At 40.6% G+C, this 10,047-nt stretch overlaps 1 pseudogene; it reads left to right on the forward strand.

Annotated features, from left to right (window-relative positions):
- Positions 1-7,472: 7,472 nt before the first annotated feature.
- LOC117239023 lies at positions 7,473-8,558 on the forward strand (annotated as a pseudogene).
- The last annotated feature ends 1,489 nt before the right edge of the window (positions 8,559-10,047 follow it).

Genomic DNA, 10,047 nt, shown 5'->3' on the forward strand with positions numbered 1-10,047 from the left:
ATCGTTATAACTTATTACGCTATATAGCCTAATTTTATAACGTATTACGTTTTATAGTATAACGTTATAACGTATTACGTTAGGCAGTGTAACATTATAACGTACTACGTTATAGAGTATATCGTTATAACGTATTACATTATATTGTGTAACGTTATAACGTATTACGTTAGGCAGTGTAACACTATAACGTAGCACGTTATATGTTATAACGTTATAACGTATTACGTTAAGTAGTATAACATTATACCGTATGACGTTACATAGAATAACGTTATATAGTATAACGCTACATCGTATCACGTTATACAGTATAACGTTATAACGTATGACATTACATAGAATTAAGTTATAACGTATTACGTTATAACGAATAACGTTATAACGTATTACGTTATATAGTATAACGCTATATGGTATAACGTTATAATGTATTACGTTTTATGGTATAACTTTATATCGTATTATGTTAGATAGAATAACGTAATAACGTATTACGTTATATAGTATAACGTTATAACTTATTTCGTTATTCAGTATAACTTTATAACGTGTTACGTTATAAAGAATAACGTAATAACGTATGTTACGCCGCCTAAAACATCTGCACGCCAGCCCGCGCGACCGGACAACAACCGACCTGCGTAACGTCACTTCGACCCTCAATAAACCTAAGGACCCACCATAACTTTCACTTCCCTGCATTGTTTCGCCATATGTATTCAATCCGTTGTCTTGAAGAATTTCTAAAGCTTAAAAATATGCTCGAAACACAGTCGGTTTTAGAGGTGTCCTTGGGTTTATTAGTCGCCTTTAAAACACGGAGAAAGCGGGTATGCACCCATTAGGAAAATCCGAATAGCCCTGTAATAAAACAAGCTAGGTTTTTCTCAGGCACACAGTCATCTACGCACCACGATGGTAGGAGATTCCCTACTCATCCCTTCGAGCAGTAGTGCAGGTCATGACCAATCGACACCGCGGATCGTTACCCTCACTTTTCCTAACGAAAGTGGGATCAACGAATCCGCGTTCTTTAGGCACAGGGGCACACCCACACCGAACTTTTCTTCCGTATTAAAAACAAGAGCGACAGACAGTCTACCAACTAACGCCTAACGCAGCAGTCTACACATAGCGCGAGAGTTGCATACTTCACGCACATCTTTTGTCGGTTCTCGGTGTTGTCGAACATACATCTTCTCTCCTAAACATATCACAGTGCTAAGTCCATTGACACATTAATTTCCATTATAAGAGCCCTGCTCTAGCGTACATGTCTATCGCATCTTCGTGCGACAAGTTGTTAACTATTTATTTCTCTACGTCAGTGTAACTAAATGTTGGAAATATATACTTTATAATACTGTGAATCCCAGTGTTATACAAATTCAATCACCCCTTATTATCTCAACGGAAATCAGGGGATCGATCAATTCGTGGTGTCGATTGTTATAATCGTAACGGGGATTTACGACCCCCGTTGACGTCTATCCTCGCGATTACGTCTCCCCGCGATTGGTCGAAATTACGACGTATTACGTTATATACTATAACGTTATAACGTACTACGTTATATAGTATAACGCTATATGGTATAACGATATAACGTATTACGTTTTATAGTATAACGTTATAACGTATTACGTTAGGCAGTGTAACATTATAACGTACTGCGTTATAGAGTATATCGTTATAACTTATTACGCTATATAGAATAGTTTTATAACGTATTACGTTACACAGAACAACGTAATAACGTATTACGTTATATAGTATAACGTTATAACGTATTACGTTATATAGTATAATGTTATACCGTATTACATTATATAGAGTAACGCTATAACGCATGACGTTCCGCTGAATAACGTTTTAACATATTTCGTTATACAGTATAACTTTATAACGTATTACGTTATAAAGAATAACGTAATAACGTATTCCGTTATATAGTATAACGTTATAACTTATTACGTTATTCAGTATAACTTTATAACGCATTACGTTATAAAGAATAACGTAATAACGTGTTGCGGAATATGGTATAACGTTATAACGTATTGCGTTATATAGTATAATTTTATAACGTATTACGTTGGATAGAATAACGTAATAACGTATTACATTATAGACTATAACATTACATCGTATTATGTAATACAGTATAACGTTATAACTTATGACATTACTTAGAATTAAGTTATAACCTATTACGTTATATGGTATAACGCTATAACGTATTACGTTTTATAGTATAATTTTATAACGTATTACGTTATATAGGTATAACGTTATACCGTATTACATTATATAGAGTCACGTTATAACGCATGACGTTCCGCAGAATAACTTTATAACGTATTACGTTATATAGTATAACGTTATAACTTATTACGCTATATAGTATAATTTTATAACGTATTACATTATACAGAACAACGTAATAACGTATTACGTTATATAGTATAACGTTATAACTTATTACGCTATATAGTATAATTTTATAACGTATTACGTTATACAGAACATCGTAATAACGTATTACGTTATATAGTATAATTTTATAACGTATTACGTTATATAGGTATAACGTTATACCGTATTACATTATATAGAGAAACGTTATAACGCATGACGTTCTGCAGAATAACGTTATATCGTATTACGTTATAAAGAACAACGTAATAACGTATTACGTTATAAAGAATAACGTAATAACGTACTACGTTAAAGAGTATAACGTTATAACGTATTACGTTATATGGTATAACGTTACACCGCATTACGTTATACGGTATAACTTTATAACTTATGACATTACTTAGAATTAAGTTATAACGTATTACGTTATATAGTATAACGTTATAACTTATTACGCTATATAGTATAATTTTAGAACGTATTACGTTACACAGAAAACGTAATAACGTATTACGTTATATAGTATAACGTTATAACGTATTACGTTATATAGTGTTGAAGTGGTTACCACTTCTAAGAAAACTCTACATCTGGTCTTTTTTAATTTTCTCAAGCACTGAAGCCATCGACAGCGTGTAGACAAAAGACTGCGACGAAGTCAGGCCATAAACAGTAAACAGGCGACGTTGGCTTCGGGGTTTTTCAGTTATTAGGTAACACAGCTAGCTTGCGGATCTGGACCAGCTCAAATTGTATTTTTACTTATTACACTTCTATTTAAATATATTTTCTACCTTACAATTTATCCACGTGTTTTCTCTGTTTACACACCGAACAACCTCAACAATACGCTATTGATTATTTCCTGTAAATGAAGAATTTTAATATAATGTACAAAATATATAAAATTTAGCATTAAAATTGTCGCACATATATTTAAAAATTAATTGGATTAAAGAATTTTTCAAAATTTCTGAGAATGTAAGGCCAACGTAAGATTTTACACGGAACTAGTTTCCATTTTCGCGCGTAAGACTACGTCATAAAGACAGAGGAGGGGGTATAGACAGCGGACTTCAGACGCGCAGCGTAGACTTCCCTTAGTCATCTTACGACTGTGCTGTGAGGAGGGTGTTTTGCTCGGTGGTTTCAAATCCTTTGTGTGCAGTTGTGTGAATCTCTTCTGTATTGTTCTACAACAAACAGGAGCCGGATACAGGTTGGTATACTTTTTACTTACTCAATAATTAGGTGAAATAATTGAGAAAGCATGGCGAGGACAAAGAAGGGACTTTCGAAAACTAACGCCGACAAGCCAGAAACTGAACGGTTACTAACTTGGATTGACGAAGTTCGCCGCAAAAGATCAAAGTGTCGCCGAAAGCGCAGACGCGATTTACGGATTGAAGCAATGCTGACGTGCGCTCTTTCCAAAGCTAAAAATGATTTACGCATCCGGCGATTATCAGCAGCTTCAAAATGGCAGAAATTTAAAAAACAATGCTTGAAGAAGAAGGTATATTATACAAATTATGAGCTCTGCAATGGTAAGGACACGGAAAATCCGGGATCGTCTCAACAGAATCCCCGGGAGGAGCCATCGTGTCCTGAATCGGGCAGTTTAGACGATGTCGTGCCTAAGTTGGCAGAAATAAAAGTAACGTTACAACGCTGAAGTAGCGGGAAAAATGCAAGCGATCAGGTTTGGAAGACCTAACTGTGACAAGAGGATTTCTCGCAACGTTTTATCTACCTAATGCGTAGAGATATATGGAATCTCGAGCGATTACGGAGCACCGTGTATTACGTCGGTGCTGCAAGAATAGAAATTGCATTACTATCTTGATGTATATATGGATATTTTCTGTTTGCAGTCTCACCGTTCGAGATGGCATTGGGACAAGCGGAGGGAGTTGGTGTTCGCAACGATGCTGAAGCGTACTGCACGCTCGGGGACCCCATGTTCTCCAGTCTCTGCGCCTTTCGTTGGCTTAGTTTATATATTATATTGTATGCATTGGTTTGGTAATATACGTAATAATGAGCGTTCGAAGTATGTTCGAAGAGTGTTTGATCCGATATTTTTTATTTTCAGAAATATATACTTTGCATGTCTTATGGTTTAAAGAAAATTTGTATAGTACATTTTAGCTTGTAGTGTTAGTAGTATCGTTTCTAATATTCGCTCCATTATTCTGTACGTCAAGATTTTGTATATTTGCTTAATGTTGATTAACAGTTTTGTAGACTTTAAGAAATGAAATGAAATTAATAAAATTTGGAAAATGTTTACAATTTTTCTGCAATCTTCTAGTTCATATTAATGGCAAAAGTGCTTTTCTGCCCCGCATACTACACATAACAAATTTCTGTCGCAGGCAAGAGACCCGTACATGAACCCAGGCTGTTGGCGGTCATCGGCAACATTATTTGGCCTGTCTGTGTATGAGATAAGGAGCGACGAGAGAGGATTGGTACGGCATAAGGAAGGGGGGAAATGTGTTTCTTTTTAGAAAATCGTGCATGAAGTTTTCTGGCTGACGAATGGGTTGCACCATGATCAAGTTGTACATAAACGTATCATCTCTCCGCGCTTCCGTATCTTGAACATCCAAGCATCAACTAATTCGAAAATCGTCTGACGCGCGAAACTCATAGGCTTATTGTGACGTACTACAGCAAATTGTAGCAAATCTTATTTGGTGGGCTCTAATACCTTTCGTTTTCTCATGTCCGGGGAAGTTTTTTCATAGCTTGTACCACCAGGTTGTATGCGAGTTGTCGAAGCACACAAGACAAGCCTCCGGTGAATATCAATAAGGAGAGACAGCGCTAGGGGTAATGGCCCCTCCTAACGCCAATTCAATAGTCAGGAAATATTAGGACTGGCTAGAACTAGAGAACGAGTGAAGGGGGTGCAACTGAAGTTAATTCATAAGAGAATCCTGGAGCACCTCTGTCATACGCGTCGGGCGGTCATCGTGGAGTTTTAGTCGGTAAGAGTCCGACACTACTCTGCTGTTTCGCAATTACTGCAACAGCGGAGTGTCCATGAGGATTTCTCCACGTAAAAAAAAAAAAAAAAAAAAGAAAAAAAAGGTTGTATGTTAGTTACTTTGGCTTATCAATATGCTCTGTTCAAAGTTTACCAAGCTGAATACTGTCACAGGCCTCTATCTTTCTTAATAAGAGCTGTAGGGGATCGAATAATGAGACTACCAAAATGTGTACTCGTTAGTGTATTTAAAACAGATCTTGTCGCGAAACGATATTTATACAGACGTTTAGTCACAGTTTATACTGAATCGTTTGCGCTCACGTTCGTTTATTCATAATCGTCAGAAGAAGGTCAAAAGATACAAATTCGTCTTGTTTTACGGTTACATGTAGCGGCGCCATTATTTTGCCGGAGTTCATAATTCCTTACAATACCTCTAAATATTCCGAAGCAAAACAACAACTTGGTTTGAAGCAAATTCTAACTCTTGTGCCGCTACAGAGCTTTTTAAGGTATGGAGTAAATTGAATGCATCTTTGTTGAGTCTAGATGATCCAGAATGGCGAACTACCGCAAGTAGAGCAACTAATCGAAATACTAGACATGCACATATACGTAATATGTTTAACATGGATAGGAAATTGTTTTGAAATTTAACAATCATTGCAATAATTACGTCGGTTCGGAAGTCGTATTACTAGATACTTATTGTAATATCGTAAAGTAATTCGAATTAGAAATCAGTTGAAAATAGAAAAACCGTGTACGTCGTGTTTCTGTGCTTCGTTTACATTTAAGAGTGCCTACGTGACTAAAGGCACGTAGTTGGTAGTTCTTACATAGGTATGAGGGAAACAATAGACAACGTTAGAAGAAGGACGGTTTCGCTACGCAAGGCGAATCGAAAAGTGTGCGTGTTGCGAGAATCAGAGCTAATTGAGTCGTCGAAGAGTAGAGTCGTTAGAGGTATCGAGTCGTCGAAGAGTAGAGTCGTGAGAATTGATAGAGTTGTTAGAGAGCGGTGGCGTGACCCGAGCATAGTGGGGGTCGTCTTCCAAATGAGACAAAGGAATAATCGAAGGGCGATCAGTTCCTTCTGCCGAGTCAATTGTGACACTTCGACAAATCTGACGAGCAAACGAATTTATCTAGAGAGTCCGCAAAGTCGAGTCAAATTTCTGTAATATAATCATCATATTATTGTAAAATATATTATTCTATGTAAACCTGTTAATACAGTGTTACATTCATTAAACGACCTCTGTTATCTTAACCGAAACAGGGGAACGACTATTTCGCGGCGTTGATTAACATAATCGTAGCGAATATTTACGCCTCTCGCTGAAGCGTTTTCCTAACGACCGCGTCTCTCCGCGAACGGTCGTAACATTTGGTCCTTCGAGCCGGATACAGTGGCAAGTGAAAAGTGCACGCCAGTGACATCCACTACCATACAGTGCCACGTGAATCCAATAGAAACGGCAGCAGAAGCGTTACCACTCCAGTGAAGTCAGTAGCGCCAGGGACCATCAGTTTTGAAGAGGCATAACCCTCTTGAAAACGCAAGAACGCAACCACGCAGCCTCACGCCAACAACTAGAGGGTCGACTTCAGTAAGAACACGTCTTACACATTAAACGAGACACACACGGTGACGAGTAACATTTAAACTCGCAACCACAAGGTAAGCTCGTTCACTGCATTCTTTTCACAATCTGCTATACCAATGGAAAACACAGAGAAACTTACCTCCTTGCATCGGAGACGAGGCTTTCAAATCGGTCGATTTACCTTTCTATCGAAACGACTCGATGAATACGAAAAATCTAGACAACCGAATAAGGCCCATTTAACGGCCTATACGACACTACTCGACGACACGTGGAAACAATATCGATTGTTACAAGAGAATTAGAAGATTTAGGGGAGATAGACGACGCGCGCGTTTCCCAAGTAACCGACACATATTACAATCTGGTAATACGAATACACACTCTCATGGATGATACACCAGCATCGTCGTCGAAATCACAAGGCTGCGAGTCATCTAATGTCGCCGAGCCGACATCAATTAAACTGCCCTGAAATTCACCTGCCTACTTTCGACGGTACCATCGAAAATTGGCATTCATTTTACGACTCCTTCTTATCCACTATCGATCGAAGCGAGCGATTTACACCCGTGCAGAAATCCCACTACCTACGATCCTCTTTGACCGGAAAGGCCGCGCGAAGCATACAATCGTTAGATGTCACCGAGTTAAATCATTCGATCGCTATTGACGTTCTGAAGGAAAAATTCGACTGCCACAGTCAAATCTGCATGCGCCACTGGGACTTGATTTTTGACTATCCGAAAATAACCAAAGAGACACCCGAAGCGATAGATGATTTTCTTGAGACGGTCAAGGTAAACCTCCAAGCGTTAGAAAAACTCGGTGAACCAGTTACCTCAAATGTCGCTCTTATAAAATTATTCACATCGAAGCTACCCTCAGCCATCATTCGCAAATGGCAGCGCACATTGCCGGACGAGAAAATGCCGTCATATACGCAGCTGGTAGACTTTCTGAAAACACGGACGAACGGCGACAGGACAAGTTCAGCATCAACCGTGATAAAATGAGAGCCCGATCAACACAAACGTCAGCGATCGAACGCACCGCGAAGTTACGCATTCACAACTACACATAATACGTTGGTGTGTCCGAATTGTCCAGGACAACACGAATTATGGAATTGTGACGTCTTCAAAGCGAAGTCGCCTAAAAAACGCCTTGAAATCGCCAAGAGGGCGTCTCTATGTACCAATTGTTTGGGTAAGGGACACGCTATTACTCATTGCTCCGCCGGTTCATGTCGCATCTGCAGGCAGCGACACCATACATACCTACATCAAGACCATGGTCATAGCAAATCACGACCACGTGTAAGCCGATCATCGAGCGATCGATCACCCAACGGTCGATCTTCGCCTAGTTCACCGACCCCGCGATCGTCACATCGTTCGCGACGCGCATCCACGTCTCCCCGATCGTCTCCGCGAACATCACCGAAACGTGAATCTCGGTTATCGCGAACGACGGCATCGGGATCAAATATATCGTCCAGTCCTAGACGACAAGGAAAACAATGACGTCATCAAACGACCTTGTTAGGGTCCGAACCACAGAAACCGGACTCATTGACCTCGCTTCCTTCTGAACCACTGCAGCACGATTTGTTAGTCACAGCGCAGGTCAACGTATTGAACAATAAAGTTCAACCATTCCGTTGTAGAGCTCTGCTAGACACCGGCTCTAGCATGAACTTTATCACCGAAAAACTCGCTGATTCGCTAAAACTTAACCAACGGAAACGTTAGGTCCCAATCGGAACACTCAACACGTTATCGACAGCCTCGAAACGTTACATCACGGCCACGATCACCTCCATCGACGGCACATACGAACGCACCTTGACGTTCCTAATCATACCGACAATATCGCCTTGGGTCCCAGATCAACCCGTAGATCGCTCAATAATACATATACCGAGGAATCTCCAACTAGCCCGGTAAATACCTTCACTCCTCTGGACACACCGACGATAATTGACGCAGTTCGATATCCTTGTAAATCGACGCCAGGCGTTTCTTGCCTCGTAAAGACGAATCTTTCGAACGGTGTCATTCGCGTTCAATTCGTTTTTCTAGCGAGGGGCCTCGAATCTTTAAACGACGAGAAACATAATCACTTTCAGACAACTTTCGTTTAAAGACGAAAGAACGTAAAGAACTGGGTTCGGCCTTCTCCCATCTGCGTATCTTTCGGGGAGTCGATTGCGATGGTCATCTCCTTTGTCGGATACGATTCGATTTGGTCGAATAAGCTGGCAAGTGCTAGATCCGTCTCATCTCCATCTTCCGTCGAATATTAGCCGAAAAATCTTGCCACCGTATTACGCCGAAACATTCGACGATGTTCATTCGCAAGCGATAAAGCTTCGCTACTGTTCGCGATCGGCGCTGCTCTACTACGAAATATCAAATTTATCGCGTAGCCGTGTACACGGGAGAAGGAAAGAGATCGTAAGGGCGGTATTTACCCACCGCGAGAGACAGGCTACGAAAGACGAGCACGAGCGACTACAAAGTTCAATCGGGCTCGATAAAGCTTAACTTGCTCCGCGGAGAGCGGCCATTTGGAATTCTGGTGGCGTGTACGGTGTGCTCGGTGCGTTAACGAGTTCGATCGTCATCGTAAATAAGCAACCAGCGGTCCGAAAAATCTCGCCACGGTCAAGAAGACTTAAGAAGCCGTTCGCGGAAGATGGGCGGCGCCACCCGCTATTTCTCGGCCGGAAATTACAGGTGACTTAGCGCGGTCTCTCTGCCCCCGCTTCTCTCGACAGACAGAGAGAGGAGGGCGCGGGCGCATCGTAAAATCCAAGCGAAGAGAAAGAAAGAGAGAGAGAGAGAGAGGCGTCGCTCGTCGAAAAAATCAGACGCGATCTTTCGCGCTTTCGTCGGCAGTTTCTGCCTCGCCGTTACGTTTCTACCGCCACCGCTGTATTTCGAAACGGAAGGGGGACGCGATTCCGTCTGTCGGCTTTCTTCCTGCACGCTTCGTTGTGCACCGTCGCGC

This window comes from Bombus vosnesenskii, unplaced genomic scaffold (assembly GCF_011952255.1).
Source record: "Bombus vosnesenskii isolate JDL3184/JDL3185 unplaced genomic scaffold, Bvos_JDL3184-5_v1.1 scf7180000013879, whole genome shotgun sequence".
NCBI classification, from domain to species: domain Eukaryota; kingdom Metazoa; phylum Arthropoda; class Insecta; order Hymenoptera; family Apidae; genus Bombus; species Bombus vosnesenskii.